Source organism: Melospiza melodia, chromosome Z (assembly GCF_035770615.1).
Source record: "Melospiza melodia melodia isolate bMelMel2 chromosome Z, bMelMel2.pri, whole genome shotgun sequence".
NCBI classification, from domain to species: Eukaryota; Metazoa; Chordata; class Aves; order Passeriformes; family Passerellidae; genus Melospiza; species Melospiza melodia.
Window position 1 is genome coordinate 46,086,079 of NC_086226.1, and position 25,209 is coordinate 46,111,287.

General features: G+C 36.8%; 1 protein-coding gene across 5 annotated transcripts in view; it reads left to right on the top strand.

Annotated features, from left to right (window-relative positions):
* KDM4C (lysine demethylase 4C) overlaps positions 1-25,209 on the top strand; it is a 251,585-nt gene that overhangs the window by 179,069 nt on the left and 47,307 nt on the right. Inside the window, exon 18 of one of the 5 annotated variants that reach the window (XR_010031030.1) lies at positions 11,637-11,787. The exons of the other annotated variants lie outside the window; for them this stretch is intronic. The gene's annotated coding sequence lies outside the window, so the exon portion shown is untranslated. The remainder of the gene's footprint in view (positions 1-11,636; positions 11,788-25,209) is intronic. 5 annotated transcript variants of the gene reach the window in all.

Sequence of the window (25,209 nt, forward strand, 5' to 3'; positions counted from 1 at the left end):
TCGTCTCTGTTTTCAAAAGAGTGTTAATTACTCAGCTCTAATTATAAATATGAATTATAGCTGCATAAAAAATCTCTGGAGATAAAAAATTCAGACTGACCTCTCAAATATCGAATCAGCCTTTGAAAGAAAGTGCTCTCTTGTCTGTTTTTCTATTTTTATTGAAAGATGGGACTTAAAACTGGAATTAAATAAAAGCCCTTGCTTTAGTTAGTATATGGCCAAGGAATTCAAGCCAACAGGAATATTGAGCCTAGTGTCATTCAGCCTTGCCAGGCATATGACTTATAATGAATGTTGACCTTGTAAATAAGAGTGTTTAAATGTTTCATCAATTACAACAGAAATACCTAAATAGATTCATTAGCATCTCTTCTTACACCTACGTATTTTGAGATGTCAGCTCTAAAATAATGATTTCAATAGAATATATATCAACTTCATAGTGAAATACCTTATCTTCTTTTGGTATTTTTTATGTTGTAAAATGCTTGGATATTGGATTGACTTTGTCTTTATAGGCAATTGCTACAATGCTGTACTGAAACGTGCACATGCAATGCATTTGTTTCTCTACCTTTAGAGTTTTCTATTATTTTTATACTTGAAATACTATTTCTCCAACAAAATAGAGGTAGAAAATGAGTTTTGGAATAGCTGAAGTTGCCCTGAAGCTTTTGATGACCTCAGATTTGTATTTGACAAGTGAACCGAGTATAACCACAAGTGTACTCTGACTGAAGAACATTATTTTGAAAAGAAATCTAGTGTGATGATGACTGATCTACAAGCCTTTCAGAATCTGGCTGAAACCATAAAGATTTTTTAGAAGGCTGTACACTTTAAAATTTACACCTGAAGGCAAATAATAGTGAGCTTGAAAGCTGAAGATTATAGTATTGAAAGGTACATCAATTCTAAAAATATAGAGATTTCTCTGTGGTATGGCACTGAAGAATGGATTCAAAGCAAAAAATCCGTATGAGCTTTTAAAAGAATGGGCACATATTCTCCTGTGTGTCATTCTGTTTCAATGATTAAAAAGGATTAAAGACATTTTAGGACAGTGCTCATCTAATCTGTTCTAATTTGTCATGAAATTCATTTGTTAAACTACAGTGGGCTAGTAGAGCTATTGCAGCTGTGTTTGTGGAAAAGTAGAGAAGCACTTGCAATGATGTATATCAGTGTTGCTGTGTGTTTCTGGTAATACAAAGAAGTATTGATTACTTCTCAGTGTTTCCAAAAATATTGCTGAAAGGGCCATTGAGTAGAATCGTTATGCCATAGATGCAGTCATGTATTAACTAGATCATTGCACATATTCACAGGCAGTGGGACCAAAATAGACAGAAATCTTGTGCCAGATTTTAAGATATTTCCAAATTGCGTTATAACGGCTTATGAAATAGCTTTTAGTAATATACTTTACTTCAAAAAGTGTTAAACTAAAAATAATGCAATAGTTGCTTACTGCAATATTTAATTTATTAAAAATGTAGTGACTCATTGCTATCATGTGCAAAATAGAATTTACTATATATCATTTGGTCACATCATTCATTGGATTTTTAATAAGGATATTAGAAGAATATAGTTTGCTGGCTGTATAGTACTTACTGTCAGAATAATGTGCAGATCCTATTGCAAACTGTCAAGTTTGTATCTTGCAGTGGTATGGTACTATCAAGTCTTATGAAAGATATGGCAAATGTTAGAAATGCATTACTATAAATAATGTCTGAAGACATAAGCAGAAAGAGGCATAAACATGTCTGCTGTTAAAAATGTAGTAACTGTCAAGGATTAACTGTGTCCAGTGTATGCAGAAATTACAAATCTGGAAAAAGAAAACTGGTACCAGGTTTATATCTGTAAGAAAAGAATTTGCAGACACCAGAATCCAGGAAGATTTATCTCTGATATGCACAAGTTAGGTGCATGGGGTTTTTTTGTATAGTGATTGTAATGGTTTAAAGATAAATTAAAACTGCAAAATTCTTCGTAATTTTGTATCACATCTCTGTTCAGGCTAGGGACAATCCCAAATATCAATACAAGCTGATAGATGAATAGCTTGACAGCAGCCCTGCAGAGAATGACTTGGGATTACAGGGGATAAAGCTGGACGCAAGCTGTCAACGTGCACTTACAACCCAAAAAGTCAAAAAGCCAAGTGCCTCCTAGGCTAAATGAAACGCAGCATGCCAGCAAATCAAGACAGGGGCCTTTGTCCCTCTACTCCACTTTTGTGAGAGTACTCCCCGCTGGAATAGTTCATCCAATTCTGGGGTTTTCCAGCACAAGAAAAAAATAATGGACCTGTTAAAATAGGTCCAAGACAAAAATGATCAAAGGGCTGGAGCACCTCTGCTATGAAGACAGGCTGAGAAGGCTGAAGCTTTTCAGCCTGGAGAAGAGAAAGCTCTGGTGAAAACTTACTGAGGCTTTTTAATACTTAGAAGGAACTTCTCAGAAAGACAGGGAAAGATTTTTTTACCAAGACCTGCTGTGGCAGGACTACCAGCAAGTGTTTTATACTAAAAGAAGGTAGATATAGATGGGATACAAGGAAGACCTTTTTATTACACTAAAAGTTATACCACTTTATATAATGGTGTAATGCTGGAGCAGGCTGCCCACAGAACTTGTGGGTGCCTCATCATTGAAAGTGTTCAAGATCAGGTTGTATGGGGGCTTTGAGCAATCTGGTTGAGTGGCCATGGAGCTGCAACTAGATGATTTTTAAAGATTCTCTCTAACCCTAACTGTTTAAAGGTGGTTATGAAACAGTGGGGACTTCCAAGAAATTAAAAAAAAAACAGTGTGAGGAACTGTATGGTTTTTAAAAATGTGTAGTCAGTAGCACAGCAAAATTTATTCAAAACTGCTTTAAACTTGCATATAATAAAAAAGTAAATTTCTAAAAGATTGAATAATACAACTTTATGATGTCATAAACCCAACTGGCAATAATTGCAGTGATGCTCCAGTTAAAATCCCCTTACCCCGGATACAACGGTGATGCAAGATTATGGAAAAATATTTTCTGTTATAAATATGCCTTTTAAAAAGGGTAATATTCTCTTTTGTCCAGTCAGTGGGCACTTTCCCTGATTGCCATGACTTTTCAGATATGATGGAGAGTGGCTTGGCAACTAAATCAGCCAATTTCATTACGACACTGGGATGCATCTCAGTCCTATGGACTTGTTCAGGTTCCCCTGGTGGTCTTGAACCTCATCTGCTGGTTCACTGGGAATGACTTCAATTCCCCAGTTCCTGTCTTGAGATTCAGGGATTTCAGAGATGTGGGAAGAGTGATTACTAATGAACACTGAGGCAAACAAAATTATTGAGTACCTCACATTTTCTTTAATCTTCCTTTCTGACCAATGTGCCTATAGAAGCCATTTTTACTATTCTTTGTATCCCTTGCCAAATTCAGTTCCAGCTATATCTTAGCTTTCCTAATCCCGTCCCTCCACAACCACACAGCACTTCTCTTTTCGTCCCAGGATGCCATCCCTGATTCCAGTGCTTTTCCTTCTTGTATTTCACTTTGTCCAGGACGTCTTTACTGAGCTATGCTGGTCTCCTGCCTTCCCTGCCTGAATGCTCAGTGGTGGAAATGGAGAGATCTCAGGCTCTATGAAAAATGTCCTTAAAGATCTGACAGTTCTGTTCCTTTTTCCCTAAGTGCAGTTTTCCAGAGGGTCCCATCCCATTATTTTAATTACTAAAATAACTAAAAGTTCAGGCTTCTAAAATTCAGAGTAGTAACTTCAACCTTTCTTTGGCCCCAAATCCCTGAGATCATGAATTCCACCAGGGCATGACCACTAGAGCCCAGACTGCCACTGATTATTCTGACCTCTCCAGTTAGTTAATCTGTGTCAGTAAGTAGCAGGTGCAGTAGCACTTCTCTGACACCTGGAGTAAGAAATTATCCTTGATGCTGCCCAGGAGTCTCCTGGACTGCTTCCATCTTGCCGAGCTGCTTTTGTAGCAGATGTCAGGGACTGTCCTGACAAGTCCCTGCAGCTGGATCAGAACCTACCAGAGTGATGCTCCCTGCAGGTTAACTAGGAAAGTTTTGTCAACAGGGTTCCCTCAACTGAATGATGGGTAATAAACACAAGCCATGAGATTTTATTTATTGGCTTGGCTTCTGATTTTCAACCACAAGCTCTTGACCTGTTCATCACTGTTTTTCAAAGATGAGTTTGTGCAATCAAGTCCAAGAAGAGGGAAAATTGTCTGCCCCCCTTTCCTTGCCTGTCCCTTCTGAACCGTTTGTAGTTGTTAATTGAAATGCTCCAGTCATGTGATTTGTCTCACCAAATTTCAGCATTTGTGATTAGATCATAGCTTTCCATTTGCACAGTCACTTCTATCTCCTTCTGCTTGTTACTTATGCTGCATGCCATGTCATAGATCTGACATATTTTAAGGATAGAATGATGAGCAATTGATAAATTAATTACTTGGAAATAATTGGAAATAGTTCAAAACTGAGTTCAGTGAGAATTTTTAGCTTTCAGCAGTTTGGATTTTTAGTACTTTAAACTAATTTTTTCCTGTTGTTTCCCTCACTTAAAATTCTCTGCCACAAGGCATATGTGTGGTGATCCTTGAAACATTACTGTGAGACCTATTCCTTAAAGGGTAAAAGGTCCAGTTCAGGTTATAAGCTTGAGAACTTGTCTTCATGAACAGATACTGGTTTTTCTTTAGGAAGCTGGCTGCTATTTGAAGTAATGTTTGTAAGGAGATGCTGAAGAAAGTAGTAAGTTGATTTGCACAGCAAATTCTGGGGATTTAAAGTAACTCAAGTTAATGTTCATTTTAAAAAGGAAAAAAAAAAAGTTAGCTGAGCTGCTGTCCGGGGTTACTTTTTTTTTTCCATTAGCTGTAGTAGTTCTCTGTGAGCTTTCTACATATGCAATTTCCAAGAAAAAGGATAAGGAATCAATTTTAGATAAAATTTTATTGGTGGAAAAATGGCACAGTCTTTTAGAGACTAGTGATTTGTCCTGCCTTTTTTCTTGTGCAGCTTTTTAAACATTTAATTTATTTCATGCTACTGTTTTGTTTGGGAACCCTCTCTTACCAGGAGAAGGTAGGGTCTCTTAGACAGCTGCCCTAGCTTTCACTAGAGTTGAGTCTCTTAAATGCCCTGAATGACAGACAACACCATTTTGTTTCTGGAGAAGTGATTTATTTTTCCTGTACACGTAGTGATGTGAGATCATTTGCTAGGCACATCCAATATGTTTAACGGTGTGGTCTTCAGGAATAGCTGTGTGTTGTTTTCATTACCAGCAAGCATTACATCTGTCTTGTCAGCTCTGAACTTAAGCAGCTTACTTATTCCTTGCACCTTATCACAGCAGGGCACTTGGCAAGCTGAGAGACTGCACTGTCCAAGTCTGACAAATATAAATCTTAAAGCAATGTCAACATCATAAGGATGGCATTGCAGCCTACATCATCTTCCAATTTGTCCAGTAGCCTATCTTTTACAAAGTGACACTATGACAGAAAATTCTCTTGGTGGAGAGTCAGTGTTACTGTCTGCTTTTTCAGCTGAGAAGGAAGGGACTGTGTGAGAAGGTTTCATAACAAAATCATACATAGATTGTCACAGAGCTCATAAAATGAGTAATGAATATGTTAACTTCATAGTTCAGAAAATTTAATTTTATGAAACTGGTCAGATATAAGGGCATATGAACACAAGTGGAGGCTGCAGAAAATATCCTGTATTTGAAAGTTATATATTCTCCTGCTTTTTTCACATCAGAGCAATAGTAGGAGACATGTTCTTGAGTACGTTTACATCAGCTTGACTATAAATAAAGAAGCCATTGCAAATACAAACTTTTTTTTGAAGAACTTCTTATTCTGAGGAAGAGATAATATATAGGAATCTTAGTCTTTAGCCTGGTGTCTCAAGTTTGTAATCTCCTTAATAGGAAAATATCCATCTACATTATCTTTCAGTGTTAAGACAACATAAAAGTGATGGCTGGAGAAAGAGAGCAGTGCAAACAGCAGAAAAATTCATGTTACCTGATACTGCATGATATTCAGCTAGCCATCCAGTCTGTAGCTTTTTGATTTTCTTCTACAGTATTAAAAATAAATTCCTTGATGATAGAGGAATTGCAGTCTTGCAGTAGACTAGCACTTACATGATTTTGGAGAAATTCCAGATCTGTGACTAAGAAGGCTTGACTTATATCACAGATGTCCTTTTGGTTCTGAGCATTTTGCTTTTTGACCATCATGGAAGGAGTATTTCTGTGCTTGTGAGAGGCATTTGCTTTTTATAACTGATACCTGCTGGCTGCATAATTTTGCTGCCGTAACACAGTTTGCAGTGTAGACTCAGCATATTCAGAACTGCTTATAATGCCTGGGCACTTTCCAGTTCATCATAGTTTCAAGATACCCCATCTATCTGAAAAATACTGTGGTCACTATGAAAGTTGCCTTTGAGATAACTGTCATGTCTCTTTTTCCCGTAGGAGTTTTCTATTTGCAGTAATCCCATCTAGTTCTTTAACTAGTCATGGTAAAAATGATCTCATTATAGCAAGTAGAAATAGTATAGCTTTTAAATAGAAATTGAGAATTTGCAGCTCTCTCCTGGATGTGATTTGTTAGGTAAGTGGAAAATGTAGGAGATGAAGGTTTGCTGAATGCGTCTGCCATTCCTGCCAGAATCACAGAATTATTTAGGTTAAAAAAGACCTCTGAGATAATGTAGTCCAACCCTTGACCAAACATCACCTTGTCAACCAGACCATGGCACTGAGTGCCACATCCAGTCTTTCCTTAAACATTGGGAGAATAGGCTGACCTCACTTCGCTAAGACCTTCTTTCAAGGAGTTGTAGAGAGTGATAAGGCCTCCTCTCCTTTTCTCCAATCTTGGCTCCCTCAGCCACTCTTCATAGGACTTACTCTTCAGATACTTCACCAGCTTTGTTCTGGACTTGCTCTAGTTTCTCAATGTCTTTAATGAAGTGATATGTTTCCTAATACAGTTTAGTTTTTTGGGCGCTGTTTTTCAGTCTGTTTGGGTGATTTTCTTGTTTATACAGCTGAGTAATTGTTACTAACATACAAGCAGGTGTCAGAGGAGTACTTGCTGATGAAACATTTGTATAATTCAGAACTTTGTGCTGTCCTAGACAGCTTTTTGTAAATTACAAACATTTGTTCCAGTATTTCCAGATATATGTGACTCAGCCCTTTTTTATGATGATTTTCAAAATAAGTGAAACAAAATGACAGCATAGGCATTACAAGAGCAGGTAAGCAGCATAGACATAAGGGAAAATATACTAAATGTTTATCCCTTGCTATCAGATTACTTAAAAAGAGGAAAATTAAGATCAAAATCCTTGTCAATTAGAGCATGGTGAAATGGTTAGTGAGCAGTCAGTGGGATGGGATTATGGATGAGACTTGATAGACTTTCAATGTATCTGATCTGTATGAAAGGAAAGTTGATGCTGCAAACTGATTTTCTTCTTGTTTTAGATCTGAAGGCAGGGATTGACCTATCAGTCAATGTAGAACCTTGAACTGTAGAGCACTTTATGAGGGAAGCAGCCAATGGCTTAATATTTTTCACCTTAGTGAATATTGTTTGAGAGAAAAGAGAAAACTTCAAAGTGCAAAAGAACATTACATCTAAGCTAAAGGAAGAAGGTGCATAACAAATATATTGAGAGGAATGAGTAGAGTCCATATTGTTCATTTGGGGTGGCCAGATTAATAATTTTTGAATGGTTTAGTTTCTAAATTTTTGTTTTCTTCAGTGCAGCAAAATCTTAGCATAAAATAACTGTACTAGAAATGTTTTTGTTCTTAAATTATCATCATAATGCGTTCAAGTATTACTTAGTTTTGTTAATGTAACTAAATATGTGTTAAAGAATATTATCTTGGTACGTGCAGTAAATTGGATTTTCCACTGTCACTATGAGAATAGTAGTAGAATTGGTAAAATGAGGATCTTCTTGGCTTGCTTATTTATCTAGCTGTAAAAAATTAAGACATACAGAGCACTGTGTACTGATCACACCATAAAAGCCTTCTTTGTTTTTTATCTCAATAACACTTTTCTTTATTTAATGCATGTGATGACCCAATTAACTTAATTTAGGTAGAGAAAATGCAGGTTTTGGATCCCAAATATTTTATTAGGCATCATATATATATGATGCATAAAAATCATAGATGCCTATATGTTGATGACTTTCAACTGAAAAAAACATTAAAAAACCACCCACTACTTTTGCTCTGCATTTTGTCACTGTGCTATTGTATAATGGTAACCCTCTATGGTATATTACATACCCATTGCTTTGAAGGTTTCATGGGCTGGTAAATATTTATGTAAATATGATAACCATTACATTCCAGGTGGCTCAAAGGTATTGCAAAGACCCTTTCCTTTCATTCCAGTAAAATGGTTTTGTATTAATACTTGGCTAAATTTTTGTATTGCCTTTTATTTGCATGTAGATCTTTGCTGTAGATGTCCATTAATCACAGAGCCTCTCAAGTAGTTCCCAAATGATGTAAAGGATACCCACATACTACTTTATCTTTCCTCTGAGGGAAAAAAATTCTGAGGATGTTGTAGTAATCCTTCCCCTTCCCTTCTCACCTTGTTTTTACCAACTCAATCTTGGCAACAAGTTTTGATAGCACATGCTGTTCCTTGAGAGTGGAAAGTGGTTAAGGTAATAGGTGACCCAAACTCTTGAGTGATTAAGCTGGTCCTAATAAAAACTGTCTTCTGTGCTAACAGGTTTATTGTGAAAATTTTCACTATGTACAGGCTTTTGGATCTAAGCTTAGCTGACAGTGCTGACCCTTGGTCAAGGAAGTACTTGGAGTTGAAAAAGCTTAAACTTGTGCAGTTATCCTTTAGGGATGTGTTTAAGGAGTAAGGAATGACCTTAATGTACTGTTAGAAATGTTTGAGAGCTTACCAGCATCTCACCTGATGCTTTTTGATTTATGTTTTTACTGAAAATGGAAACATTTCTTAAGTGCCTGGGATTTTCTTTAGAGCTGTATAGAGGGTTTTATGTTATGAAAAAGCATAGTGCTTCATGGAAATATGGGATTATTTTTAAAGGAAAGAGAAGTATTTAGTTCAAATTAAAACTTCACTTCTTTTTCAGGCTTTTAAAAAGATTGGAACATTTAGTTCAATTTTGGTTTCTTTTTATTTGTGATTAGAAGGTTCATGTCTGTCATTTAGAAATTATCAAAATGACAGTTGTTGTAGGTGTCACATCTGACAATTTATTTTTTCTTACATTTCTATGTTACTGATTTCTGTTTCATAGGAACTTCTTGATATTATTTAGATTTCGTAGGTATAGTTTCTCTTATAGATTTAAAGTTTTTCTGCTTTCCTTAGGGTTTGATTAGAAGGTCAGGTTACTTCATTACATAATCCTGAGAAGTGATATTGCTAAATAGAGCAAAGTTTTATGGATCTACTGTGGGTTTAACTATAAAGAAGAAATTCACAATGGTGATCAGAACAGTTTAATACAGTGAAATTTTAAGAATAAGAGTCTGAAGAATAAACTATGTTAATCAAAGTCTTTTCTAGATTAACCACTATTGTGAACATAAAAATTAATTAATATTTTTAAAATCAGAATAGCAGTATATAGTCTTTTCTGCTTTTATTACAGGTGCTGGTGCTGTATTATAGGTGTAAACAGTAGGATTTATTTATTTTGTGGCAAGGTTATAAATCACTGAATTTTCTATGCTGAAATTCCTTGGTAGATCTTTATTCTAAAATAATTAAGAAGATGAATATATAATTCTCCACAATAGGTTACAGACTGTAACTTAGAGAAGGTTGGGAATGCACCACTTAGAGCTTTTGGTGATTTATCTGACTTCTGTACCTTATTTGTAATGAAATTGCTTCTTATCTAAACAGAAAGCTTCAAACTTTTCAAATACCTGCCAAATGGCAAACCTTAGGCAGTAAACTTGGAAGGGAAAGACTCTAGATAACCAAAGTGATAGCTTGTGGGTTTTGTTGAGAAGTCTCAGTATAGCATTAGATAAACCAATTGCCAGAGCATAGAGACGACCACACAGATCTGGTGGCTCTCAGGAGAGATGCTTACAAGGTCTGGACATTGCCAGAGGAATTGTGGCCACCTCCATATGTTTACAAAACAGCCTGGGGAGTGTGAGTTACCAGGGAATGGTGCAGAGTTACTGCAGAGGGATGCACAGTAATGCTGTTGACACCTTATCAGTTCAAGCAGTGAGTTGGTGGTCATCATTCTCCCAGGAGGTGGTCATCATCCTCCTAGCTCCTGGCACAAGCTAGGTCTTCTGCGCTAACCAGAACTGTTGTGGCTCCCCAGAGTAAGTTCCCAAGAAAACATGCAGCTGTTCAGATCTCATAGCAGAGAGATCTGCTCTCCATGAGCAGAGCATGTGTTGCATTAAGAGTAATGCAGATTCTTCTGTTGTGTTGAATTTGGCAGAAAATAAACTCCCTTGTATTATAGCTGTTCTCTGACGTCAGAGGGATTGGGAGCTGCTAGGCTTAGATACTAAGTAATGGCCAATTAAACACTGAACAACAGAAATGGAGAGCCAAGTGGCACTGTGAATCTGGTTGGGTTCAATGAGTGCTACCATGATTATGGATTTATAGACAGCGTGATACATTGTATGCCTGCTTGCGAACAAGGAACTGTCCTGGCAGGACTTAGAAGTATTGTCACGTTCAGTAACTCTCATGGCCAGATGCAAAATCATGTTGTTTGCTGAGCAGCAGAAATGCAGGTTTGACGGTCATACATACACTGTCTACAGAAGGACATGTGAATACCTCAAATATTAGTAATAAAGCTAACAACAAATACAGTACATTTTGACATGAATATATATTGCTAAAAGTATGATAACAAACACAAGCTTGCTTTCTGAATTTTCTGAAGAAGCACTTGGTAGAGCTGATTATTCAAGTCTTGCCCAATAAGCATCCCTATGGGGGAGGAGATAGTTATAGCCTGTTGATCATCCCAGAATATGAAGGTGAAATCTCTTGTCATGCATTTCCACTTACACTACACTTACAATGAGTTTTTCTGAGGGAGAGAAGAAGGTAAAATTACAATTGTAATTTCATGTTTAGGTGGAGTTTGACTGATTATAGGCATAAATTAGCCTATGTGAGGGTGTGAAAAGTAGTATGTGTTTTGGAGTTAGAGAAACACAGAAATACAGAATGAGTCAGGTTGGAAGGCACCCGGTGCTCAAGCAGGGTTACCCTAGAGCACATTGCACAGGATTGCTCCAGATGATCCAGCATTTAGCAATGGCCCTACTTTATCTTTTGTTTTTCTTTTGTAATTGATGTATTTGAAGAATCCACTTTTGTTGTCCTAGACATCCTTGTCCAGATTTAATTCCACATGGGCCTTTGTTTTTCCTGTTTCATTTCTTCTTACTCTGACAACCTCTCTAAATTCTTTCCAAGTGACCTGACCCTGTCACCAGTTCCTGTGTACTTCCTGCTTACCACTAGGTAATGAGAGAAGTTCTTTATTTATCTTTCAGGTCTTTTTTCCCCTTTCTTGCACATTTGGATTCATTGCTTTTGAGCCTGGAGGAAATGATCCTTGATTATCAACCAACTCTCTTCAGCCCCTTTACTCTGCAGGATTGGTTCCTATGGAATTCTTCCCAGAAAATTCCTGCAGAAGCTCAGGTTAGCTCTCCCAAAGTCTCTGGTTGTGGCTACTTGCTACCCTGCTTTCTCCTCATCTGGAGCTGAGTTCCACATTCTCACTCCAGCAAGGCCTTCTCTTTGTTAGCATCAGTTGAGCAGCACACCATTGCCTGGGGGATCCTCCACTACCTGTGCCAGGAAGTTGCCATCCGTGCTTTCCAGGAACCTCCTGGGCTGTTTGTGTTTCACTGTGCTGGTTCTGCAGCAGATGTCAGGGGAGTAAAGTCCCCCAAAAGAACCAGGGCCTGTCACTTTGAGGCTGCTTCAGATGCCTGCAGATGGCCTCATTTGCTTCCTCCTCCTCCTCAAGACAGCCTGTAGCAAAAAGTTTATGTAGAGTTAATGAAGCAAAGTTCAGCTTTCAGTCACCATTTTGGGTCATTTGTCTTAATTCTCAAAAGCTGCATTGTTTTCAACAGAGTATGCCTGCTTTTCCATGTCATGCCATCCATTGTTTTATGTCTCTCTTGGAGTGGTACACCAAGCTGCTGTGGTGTTGTGGCTCCTAAGGTTGTCCTTGGTGAACTATAGCAAACACATACATTCCTTTTTGCTGAACTTTGGTTTTCAGTATTTTCCCCAGAGCATTGCAGGGCCTTTGCTCAGAAAGCAGCTGGCAGTAGTGAGAACCATAGTGTGAGGTGTGGCAAGGCACTTACCTGTGCAATCTGGTGTCAGAGTTTCGTGAGGAAGTAAAAAGGTTAAGGAGCATTAGGAAGCATTTCTGGGACAGAAACTGGGAAAGCCACCAGAATAAGATCCAAGGGGATCTTATATCCTCCAACTACCAGGCAGAAGGCAGTAACTTAAAAGAGTTAATGGAGACGAGTGTATGGTTGAGGTGGCAGGCAAAACAAACCTCCTCCTTTCCCACCTTGCCTTTCCAGATGCCTTAGTCCCTGGGTACAAGGCTCTGGGTGTGGAAACTCATCAATTGATGATGTGGAATAGTCCATCTATACCAGTGGTGTCTCCAAGGCAGAAAAGCCTATCCCTCTTACTGAGACCACCTTCAAGAGGAAGAAATGTATCTCATCTCAAAAGCTACAGTGTTAATCTGTTTAGATAGTTGGGGCAAAAGAGTGAAATCTTTTGTCAGTCTCTTTACAGTAAGTATTTTCTGGAGAACCTGGAATATAAAATTTTTCAAAATACTTAGCTCTAGCTAAGTATTTCTCTAGCTTTTTTTGAAAAATCAATGAAAATTTTTGTACCCTAAGAACCTGTGTTCAGACTTATTTGGGACTGGAGGATAGGGGGCAATGCTTCTTTAGAACAAGAGTCGCATTATAGTAGGTATCGTCTGTACATGCAGAGTGAAATTAAAAATGAGCATATATTACTGATCTAAGAGAGAAGTTAGTTAGGTTTATATTATAAATGAAATATCTCAAGCCAATGACTTAAAAAGGAAAAAAAGACTGAAAATTGTACCATAAGTGACACACATGGACTACATTTTGTTTAATTCAGTACTAGGTTTTTGTTTTAACAATGATGATAAAATGACCAAAACATACCAATAAATGAAATTTCTTTTTTTCTTTCTTTCTACATCTCTCTCACTTTTTGAAAGCTGGTATGATTATTCTGTTGTATCTTCAAAATGTATAGAAAGCTAAAGATGATCTGCTAATATAATTCAGTCAGTGATTCATATATATCCATCTTGTCATATAGCTTGTCATTATTATTCTAATAACTTGAGATTGCTGTTTTCAGCAACTTCTGTTTTTCACAGTAAAGTTTTCCCAGATCCATATAATTCTTACAATCCCTAAAATTCACTGGTTAAAAAGAGAGAACCTTCTATGTATAGCATTGAAATGTAAAACATTTAGTAAAAAAATCAATGAAGAAAACAGAGATCTCCTGTTGGTAGAGTCCCACAGAAGGTAGATATCTGTTCAGCCCTGACTAGACTGCTCTGTTTCTGTTGCCTGTTGCTGCTTCACTGTAATTACTTGACCCACTGAGGACAGGGTCTATTCAAAATTTCTGTCTTAAGCAGTCCAAAATATGTCATACTTGGAAATTGGTACATGCAGTGATGTAAACTGTGATGTCAAGCAGCAGTCACATTCACATTATTACATGACCATAATATCTCTATAGATATGTAAAGGATAGTTATGGTAGAGACTGTCACTGGAGAGATATGCAGTTCTATGTGTTTGAGCTGTGTAGCTCTGATATCTTTAAAACTTCCATGACAGTACGTATAATTTGGTTGAATAATAGCTGTGTTGCATTTGCTTGGAATTAAGAGAATAATTCGTAAGAATTTCATGCCTTTTGTTTAGAAGACAAAACTATCCTTAATGATGTAAATCAATACCAGATACAGCTGGAATACAAATGAAAACCTGGCAGTCCTTCACAGCCAGACAGGAAATAGAATGAGATGTGTAATAAAGCTCTACAAGAATTGTTACAGAGTGGTTCTAAACCAATTTTCTATTTTTTTATTAATCTGCATGCTAATACTAAAATACTTGATTTTTTTTCTTCTGTTATGTAAAATACTGAGTTTGCACGTCCCTTTATGTTCTTGTTTTTGCCATGGAATTGAATGTGCAATCTGCAGAGATTATGCAGAAGAATTTTTAAGCTTCAAGAATTTCACTATCTTATTGAATTATGAGGGAAACCTGTCATAATTTTTATTACAATTTTTGTACTTCAGACATCATAATTCCCCAAGAGAATTACCATGTCATACAGCTTCAATTAGCACATGAAGAAAAAAGCTTAATTGCCTTCTGTAAATCTGAGGCTGCTGACTTATGACTTACTTGAAACTCAGATTATGGATTTGCAGAACATTATTTATTCTTTAAAAAAAAAAATCTAGTGATCAGTGACAGGACCCAAGGGAATGGCATCAAGCTGGGGAGGTTTAGGTTGGATATTAGGAAAAAAAAAGGTTCTTCAGCCAGCGAGTGGTTGGGCATTGGAACAGCTCCTCAGGGAAGAGGTTACAGCACCAGCCTGACAAAGCTCCAAAAGTGTTCGGACAATGTGCTCAGGCACATGGAGTTATTCTTGGAGTGTCCTGCACAGGGCCAGGAGGTGAACTGAATGATCCTGAAGAGTCCCTTCCAACTCAGAATATTCTCTGATTCTATGACATATTTTTGACTTAGTAAGAAAAATAAGATTTGCTGATCATTCTGTTTTCCAAATAAATCATTCATCTTGAAGCAAACTGCATTTCCTGCGATGCACCAGCATTTTAGTAATGATGACAGAACTGTGTTTCACACGCAATTACTACCATGTAGTCCATGGAATTGTATTATTTCTACAGTCTTACAAATTTTACATAATTGTTAATTGTTTATATTTGAAGAGTAACCCCAAAAATAGAAGGAAAAGTAGCAGGAAAAAATGGTTTCAAATAAGAAAGAGAAAACATGCCATAAAAAAACCCCACAGAGCATATATCAATATCGGTGTTACTGGAAATATTTCCAATTATCACAGAGCATTTACATTAAAAATGCTATACAAAGTATATATTATAACACTGTTCTGTAAGCATTATCACAGGTTTTCTTTAAAAGTTATTTTGAAGGAATATTTTTTAGTAACAATTTGACTCACATCAGCTAGGAATAACCTTTTCAAATTTTGACCTTAAGAGAGATCAATTTCTTAGTTTTCAGGCATCTTTATGATGAGCATGCCAGAAATGCCACCCTGGAAGCTCAAAATACTAAAAAGCTATTTTGATGTGAAAAAGATGCTAAAAGACCTTTGCCACAATCATATTTCCTCTATAAAGTGTAAAAGCTTGGATGAGCACTATCATTAAAAATTCCATATATTGAAGAATAAAGTTTAGAAAGGCTTCATTGCCATGTCCTGGGGGGAATGCATAATGGAAAAGTTACTCATTTAAATGTCTATAAATTTCTGATACTGTTGGTATTATAGCACACATAAGTACTTCATCCAAAATGACACAAGGGCAGCAGAAAACCTCATGCCGCAGAGCCAGAAGTCTTGCAGGACCAAGTTACCATGACTCGTGTCCCGTAATGCTGACGCTCATAGCTGGATCATGCAGTATACAACTTCTTAGCCAGTTCCTGAGTATATAGTATAATTGTAACATTTGAATGTTTTCTGTCCATGTTTTTATAGCTTTTTAAGATGAATGCTTTCAATATTGAATTTCGGTTACTCCATTTCAACATGGTTTTTTAAATTATTTTCAATAGCATCATATTGCTATAATCTGTATTTTATCCATGGTACCTTTTTTGTCTTCAGGTTTTTATTTTGGGTTTTTTTTCCAGAGTTGCTGATTCCTTGATTCTTTATGCAGATAGTAAAAATGTACTACCTAAAACCTGTGGGCGTCCTGATCTTTGAAACAGTAGCATTTAGCACTTCAGAGATCATGAACTGCTTTACATGTGGTTTATATTCCATTCACATGCTTACTCAATTTTCATTGTGCTGTTATTCCCTACAGTTGCTGCTGAGTTTTTTTCCCAAAACTATCCATAAAGAAATTCTTCCTTTATTTTAAGAAGTTTTTGAATTTGATATTTGTGATAAGAAAATAAAAAGGTAAATTGTTTTCTGAAGCCATCAAATACATCCAATCCTTTAAAAAGAGATTATAAATATTAATAGATACATTTTGTATTTTTTCTTTATCACAGTGTTATTGAAAATATTGCTATTTTGTAGTTCTGTTACAGTGTGCTAATTAGGAACTTAAGCATAAAGTCAAAATCACTAGTTGTCACTAGTAATAAAAATGATCCTATTTAATAAATCTGAGATCTCTTAAGGCACATGGATTTCATGTCCTATGAGGTGCTACAATGGCACAATTTTAGAATATAATTGTTTTTAAATGTAGGATTGTGAGAAAAATTGATTTCCTTAAGAATTATCTTCTATATAATCTAAACATATTTCATATATTTTATAATGATAAAGCAGAAAAAATTAGTTTTAGCCTATTGCACCAGTTCTTAGGAACAGGCTTGCTGCTATCTCACCGTCCAGACATGAAAAATAAACTTATGTTATGGGATGCACAGTGGTCTAAAAGTCTGCTTTCCTGAAATTCATGTAACAAATCATCAGCACTTTAAATCAATGAAGAGTCAGTTTTGCATAACCTTGCTTCTCAAAGTGCAGTACATTTAGATAGGGGAGTAATTTGCATTATACCAGAGATCTCTTATTATCTTAGTGAGTATTATCTTAGGTTGTGTCTAATACTTAATGCTTCTCACAAGATATGACTTACAGTAGGTGTATCTTTGATATTTTGGAGGGAAGAAAAAGAGAAGGAGGGGAATCAGTGTGAAAGCAGGAAGGGAATTGTGATGTAATAGCTTGGGAAATGGGGTGGGAAGTAAGACCTCAGCAATAACTAAACTGAACGTCTTAACAATTATTTTCCCTGTAACTGCCTGAGCCATGAAGAGGTGTAGTTTCTTGATCCTTTCTTCCTCAGGTGGTGAACCTGAGGTGTTACCTTGGTTTGCTGTGTGTGTACTTGCTGGAGGGAGGAGATGTACTATCAGTAGCAGAGGTGAGTGTGTGCAGCCCTCAAATGCATCTTAGAAGCTGACTCTCTCAGTTATAGTACTGGGACAATGATTCCCTACCTTTGCCAGGTATCTTCCCTGGTTTTGCCTGCCTAAGCTACGTGCTGGAGCAAATCAACAGGTGGGAGTAATTTAATGCTTTCTCCTTACTCATACACTGAGAAGTTGCGAAAAGATTAAGAGCCTTCCTCTTTCAATCACTGCTTCTTGAATTGCTCCTTGAATGACAGATTTCTTTGTTTGTACTGGTATGATTATGTAACTATTAGGTATGTGGGTGGACTTGTTGGTTGCCTCTGATTTCTAAGACATTTGTCTTTGCAAAGCAGAACTGAGGGTTTTTTAGATTACTGCTCGTAATTTCTTTAGGTGTTAATTGCTTTAGCTGAAAATAATTGCATGAAGTGTTAGTTGCAAATAAATCTGTGGGATTTTTTTTGTTTTATATCTGTCTTGATTTCAGCTGGAGCAGAGTTAATTTTCTTTTTAGTAGCTGATGCGGTGCTGTATTTTGGATTTAGTATGAACATAATGTCAATAGGACTTTTTAGTGTCCCATAGCAATTGAGGAAGTGCACAAGAAGCTGTGAGGGAGCGTGGCCACGACTGGTGACCTGAGCTGGCCAAAGGGCTATTAATACCCTAGAATGTCATGTCCACTATATATAAACTGGGAGAGTTATCTGGAACAGGGGCTGATAACTATTTGGGGACAGGCTTAGCATCAGTTAGTGGTTGGTGGGAAACTCTCTTGTTCATAACTTGTTTTTCTTGGGTTTTGTATTTCTCTATCTTTCCTTTTCATAACCATTGTTATTATTGTTGTTAGTATTATCATTAGTATTATTAGTATCAGTATATTTTACTTTGTTTCAATTATTAAATGTTCTTATCTGAACTCCATGTTTTTTCTGGTTCCTCTCCAAGTCCCCCCAGGTGTAGCCACATTTCACAGAGAAAAGCAAGGCACAATTCTTCCCAAGAATATTTCTGGGTTTCACATTCTCTGAACCTCAGAGAAAGCAAAAACAATTCTTTTCTTATTTGCTGTGCCTGTGTTGTGCCAGAGTAGAATGCAATATAGAGATTGTTTACCCAAAGTGATGGTGTTTTGTTTCCTTGGCCTACCGGTGTGTGGGAACTGTTGGCTGACAGTTGTGAGATTCTGTGCAGTTGGAGTGCAGTAGTGTGCATGGTTGAGTGCTTGGCAGATTCAGTTTAGATGCAATGTAAAGTGTAATATAATATAGATGTAATGTATAGTGTAATATAATATAGAACAATATGGTATAATAAAGTAACTAATTAGCCTTCTGATAAGATGGAGTCCTCCTCATCATTTCTCCCTGCCACAGGAGTCGTCCTGTTTCGATACCCAGGGAGTGGAGATAAGTGAGCAAGTGGCTGCTTGGTGCTGAGTTGCCAGCTAGGGTTAAACCCTGACAATATATTCCTTAAAGGAGTATGGAGGAATTGTCTTGATTTCTGGGCTGAGGAACAGTATCAATTCTTACTCCATTAATAGTCAGGATGTACTTCTGAACACACTAAAGAGAAAGCAATTGTTCTAGAAAAAAAATAGAAATATGCATGTCCTCGTAAGGTATGTCCCAGATAGCTACTGCCCTACTAACAGAAAGAGCACTTAGAACACATGTGTGTAGTTGTAGTAAAACACAAAATAAGCTTCATTTCTTTCAATAAGTTGAAAGATTTCAGAAAGTAATAGATCTTTTGAGACAATTGTGTTCATTTTCTTGGGTGTCATGAAATTTTTTCCTGTTCTTAGATGTGCAGAAAAAGAGTCTGGCTCAGTCTGAAACAGCCATTTTAGTTTTCTAAAGCACTATACAACATGCTACAGAAAACATTGATGAGAAGAATGTTGTCAAAAGATAAAATAGTGCAGGCCTCACCTCTTTTCTTTGCTGTTAATAAATATTTGAAGTTTTTTTTACAGAGGGGTCTATGACCTGCTTTTTAAAATTGTTGAGAAGTTCTAAAGCTAATTTTTGGACTTTGTTTTATATTCTAGAAATATTCTGATTATTATGAAAAATTATATTTAAACTGCTATAACTAAAAGGAGCCTTGAGTTGTCACCAGTTGTGTCTAAACCTGAGAAAAGATGCATACTTCCAAACTCAGTGTCCTGAGTTCTGCAGCTACCTAAAATTTGCAGCAGAACTGGATGCATGATGCCTCTCTTAGTCCTTTGTTTTGTAAGGACCTGCATGTACATGGACTATAAGAGGACTTGTAACATTGTCTGTTTAGGCCTATGTGTTAAATAATTGGAAATACCGGATTTAGGGTGAGTTGTTATGTGCATTTTCTCCCTGGAAACAGCTGTATCATCCTTGTAAAATAAGTTTATATTAATACATTTATGTCTTATTGCATTCTGTTTGAGTAAGCTATCTCTATCAACCAGTGAAATCCATCAGTTGCTCTCTGTGGAATAGAAAATACATAAAATTCATCTCTAGAAAAACTGACTGATTTATCAAATGTAGTAAGTTTTTAATACTCCTTTTGGATTTTCAGGCGAGATTTGCAGGGACATTTAATGAATCAAAGTTTGAACATATTTTTCTGGGGAAAAAATGGAAAGTATAGGAAAAAAACTATGGATTTTTTATTCAGTAATGAAGGCAGCATATTAGAAGAGACATCAAAACACAATAGACACTTAAAATATTCTCAGCTCTGCCAAAGCAAAAGTAGCATGTTCCTTTTATTTCAATATCTTTTCAAAGCATTCTGTTTTCATGAAAAGCTGTTTTGTTGGAAATTCACTGTGGCAGAAAACAGCATTATGCATTTGAGCAGATGCACTGGCTCACTGCGTTAAAGATGGACACCTGGGGTCTTGCATTAGACTTGCAGAGAATATGGAAATATTGCGCATTAAAACAGATAGGTAGAAAGTAGGTGAGTGTGCATTTTCAGATTCTCTAATTAACAAACTTTTGGCAATATGAGTACATGACTCTATACTTTCTCTAGAGTTACTCTTTAAAATTTTGAGATTCTTTTTGTTTCAATGCACAGCTCTGGAGGGACATGAAAATAGAATTTTTGCTGTAGAGGTCTTCCTGAAGATCTCTGGGGTCTCTATTGTTACAATATTGCTACTGTAACTAGCATCTGTAAGGAATGTGTTGTAGATACCCATTTTTATCTGGTGGTTTTGATAAACTATTGTATCACTATCCTTCATTATCTTTCACTTTGTCCTAGCTTTAAGCACAGGTCAGTTATTCTTTACCATATTTGTCATATTAATCATCAGTTATGATGTTTCTGCATATTGACAAGTGCTTGAAAATAGTAATTATGGTTGCTCTTGTATGAAGCTCCACACCTCAGACAAGTTTTTGCATCATTTTTTTTTAGATCATTTATCCTACTATGTGGTTTAAAGCATAGTGTGGCAAAATCAAAGTGTCTCAGGTTGTATGTGCTTTTTACATGAAGACCTGATTATTTTGGCTTACACATTAATAATAAGTGCTACTGCAGTGTCAGTATGAGAAGAAGAGACTTCATGAAATCTGGTCATTCAAATCATCTATGATGTTGGCAGAGGTCTGCCCTATTAAGATCTTTCTGTCATGCCAAACTCAAGTGTCCTGGGTCAGGTTTCAGATGTGTTGGGTTAATTTATTGAAAAACTCACATTGGAAAAGTTGTGAGGCAATTCAGATTCATCATGTCATGTTTCCAGAGTCACATGTCTGCTCTAAGACTTCTCGCACTGCTAAAAGGCAGCTGCTGCTTTGTTGTTTGTTGTAATATCCAGGGGAGTGCATGTACTGATTTCTTTGCCTGGGGTTGAATCAGTTAGCGCCTAAGAACTTTCCAAGTTGGACTTAGGGACTTCTCTTCTGCCTGCTGTATCTTCCAAAAGTATTTAGTAAAACATGTCTTTTCTTGAACAAATTCTCCTCTCTTAGCAAGTGAGCAGTCTGATTCCATTTCAATAAATGTCTGTGAGTGCTAAACTAAGTATGAAGAGTTTTAATGGTAATTTCATAATGAGTGATAAGTTAGTGGTATGTAATTCCATCGATTTCCTTCCTTGTGCAGCTTGGAAAAATAAGAGAATAAAACCCCCCAAAAGTAATTAAATTCTATAGTGCTCATTACTTCTGAAATTGTTTGTTTTTCCAATGAGAAATTACTTAATTTCTGCTGTAAAAGTTACATACAGTTGTACTGGATGAATTTGCTACATTTTAGTTTTTTCTCATGTTTGCTGAATTGAAAAATCTGCAAAAATTAATGTGGAGAAATTGTACCTAATCATGGACAAGCTGTGTCATTTGTCTCCAGCAAGCAGAAGGAGCGGAAATAATGCCCAGCTAATGCAAGATGAATCATATTTATTCTAAACTCAACATTTCTACAGTATTGAAATTAAAATGGCTTTTCTGAGAGCACTGAAATACATACTGTCATGTTTTCACTAATGGGAACCAAAATAAGTGCATTATTACCCTTTTTGAGTCTCTGTCTTTGGCTTTTTGTTGATCCTGTGAAATCCACAGGGCATGGAAAGGCTATTAGAATTATGAACAATCTTGACCATATACGGGAATTACTTAAACACTGAGAAAAGAGTTTATTAAATTACACTGTTCTTTGCATAAACATAGAACATACATACCTCTCCCCATCTCCAATATTTTCTGATTATTGACTGTTTATTCTACTAGGTAGGATTTCTTAATTGCTTTTGGTTACTATATTGTATATCAATGTAAGTGAGAGAACTTGGTTAGCTATTTACTGCCACATTAGTAGTCTTGGTAGTCACTGAATCTAGAGCTTCAAAACATTATATTTTCATACATCCTATTATGTATTCTGCCATCTTTTGGGGGGCTCAGGGGTGTTTGAAGGAAAGAATAGAAGGTCAAGTGTGAAAAACCCAGCTGAAGACAAATAAGTTACTCAAACTGGTAATTTGTAAATAAAGAGTTGATACAAGATTGTTGCACATACGCAGTCATATTTCTTTTATTTTTTATTGACAATTGAGAGGACCACATTGCTAATTTAAAATATGGTCATGTACCATTGAAAAATACCACATATTTCAATTTTAAAAGTCCCTAGAAGATTTACTTTGGTCCTCACTTTTTCTTCAACTTGGAGGTTTTTGTGTGTCTAATAAATTACTAAGGTCATTAAGTCAAAATAAGATGATGATGATGATGATGATTATTATTATTATATTTTCTCATGTTGCTGTTGATAATTTATAGGAAAATAATGTTGAGAGAGGAACTTTAATGAAAGCAAAGATCTTCTCAAGTTTAAAAGGTCTTGTCTCTGTGCTTATAGAGTGAAACAGGTTCAGGTTGAGATGACCTCAAGTAGTGAAAACTGTAAGTGATAGATAAAAATCAGCTAAGAAACAATTCTGAAAATACTACAAGGGTTCATGACTTTGAATGAGCTCTTTCAGAAGTGTATTAAACAAAATGAAAGAAGTTAAGTATCTGGAACTCATTTACAAACCAGTTTGTCAGTTCACTGTGCAGAGTGTACTGCAGTAAATATATATACCTACATATACGTGAAAATATATATATAAATATGTATATATGTAGGTATATATATAAATATATATCTACATATACATGAAAGTGCGCCGTTTCTATTGTCTATCTCAGTGCAATAAAACAAAACTAATCAGACTAGACTCAAAATTGCCTAGAGTAGTTCATGGTAGTTCAAATAGAGTCTTGATTTCTGGCGCTGGAAATGACATGTTAGCCACACTAGTAGAAGTGGATCTCCAAGAAGCTTCAACTGGTTTTGTGTAGCTTATCACCAGGATCCCAGAATGCACTTTCTAGAACAAAAAACAAAATTTCAATGATTTTCTTCAAAACAGATGTTTGCCTGATTACTGATAACTAAACTCATCTCAACTTAATAGTCATTAATTTTCAGCTCTATGTCACACAATTCTTTATATTCAGTATCTCCAGGGCAAAGGGGTGTAGAGGAAATTTACTAGAGTTTACACTTTTATTGAACATTACCATAAAAAATATATAGATATATATATAAGATAGCTGTTTTAAAGAATGAATGATGAGACACAGAATTTTTTTTTTAATTTCACATTAGGAGAATTCAGCTTTACTTTTGCTTTTTAATTGGTTAAGTTCTTTTCCTTTATCTGAATTAGTGATTAATATCTCTGAGAACTTAGTGTGATCTGCTAACTTCTAATATGTTTCTCTGGATAAACTTCCTCGAAGTTTAAAAACTGGCTGTTAATCCTAAATTAAAAATATGAGTAAAGTAATGAGGTAAAAGGAGAGAAATAAAAGACCCCACAGTATTTCAGAGTGAAGCAGTGAATGCAATAAAAAATGGACTCTAAATCCTAAATATAACAAAGATTCTATATCCTTTTCCTTTTTCAACTTTCCTTTGCTTCTCTAGAAATAGTTCTGTAAAAAGTTTAAAGCCAACTTTTAAAATGTGTGATTAACAAATATGACTTCCTCAATGCTGAAACTGCTATTTTTAGATTAAGTTAAAAATGGAAGGTGAATTATTGTTGCAGAGATTTATGTCAACCCCATCAGCATGGAATGGGCAGATGCAGACCTGACTGATCTACAAGACTTCAAAGAAATCAGTTTTGCTTCCAGTGATCTCTTTGTCTTTTCGGTGGTATACAGATGTTCAGTATTGCCTGCTGTGTGTTCTCAGGCTACAGCGAGCTCTCTCAGAAGTGAGTCTCAAGTGTCCTCTCAGGCAATGTCCTGAGGGTGCTGAGCCAAGTACATGCTACATGAAGGTTTATACTGTGTGTGCCCCCACCCCTGACCAGAATCACAGGGTTTTATTATTCTGTGTTGGTTTTGCATGGCTTGTTTGGTGAGGAGGGAAGAAGCCAGCCATGGAAGTGATTTTTCTGTGGCAAGCTGCTAGAAGCTTCCTCCAAGGCCTGGCAAAATCAATTGAGGGCTGGCTCTGACAATAGGCATGCTCCTAAGCCAGTTAGAGAAGTCAGTAATGCCTCTGTGAGGACATATTAAGAAAGGAAAAAAACCCTTCTTTCAAGGGGAGGCAGCTGCCAAGGGGCCGTCCTGGCACAGCTGCTGGGGGCTGTCCCAGGATGGCTGCCAGGGGCCATCACGACACCAGGAGCGGCGCTGGGGCCAGGAAGGGCCACGCCATCGCTGTATGGTATGCAGGGAACTTTGCCTGTTAGCTCCTTATAGCCAGCCATGCTGCGAAGAGGAGGGCAGAGGTGGTGGCAGCAGCTTTGGCTTTCGGTGGCCTGCATGAAGAGGGGCCCTGAATGGAGCCAGTGCCACAGTGGCCAGCTCTGCACGGTACTGGTGGGAGCCACGTGGCCAACAGCGAGAAGCATGGTGTGCAGTTCCTCAGTGTGGAGCCTGGACAGGATCAACCTTCCAGCACTGCAGAATTCCATTAATAAACTTTTTGATTGATAGAACTTGAGAACAAATGAAATTAGGGACAATTTTCTCCCAGGTAAGAAAAAAGGAAAAGGTGAAAACACGCAGGGAGAACAACATGGCCACACTAAGGCTGGTGGAAAGGAGGGAGGGGGAGGAGGAGGTGCTTCAGGCATTGGAACTGAGATTTTTCTGCAAGCCTTGGTGAGGACTATAATGCAACTGTTTCTCTGTAATTCAGGAAATGCATGGGGGGATGTAGAGGTTCACTCATATCCCATGAGAAAGGGTGGTCATGCTGCAGCGCATGGATGCTGAAAAGCTGTAATTTAGTAGGAAACTTGAACAGAGAGAGAAGACCCTTG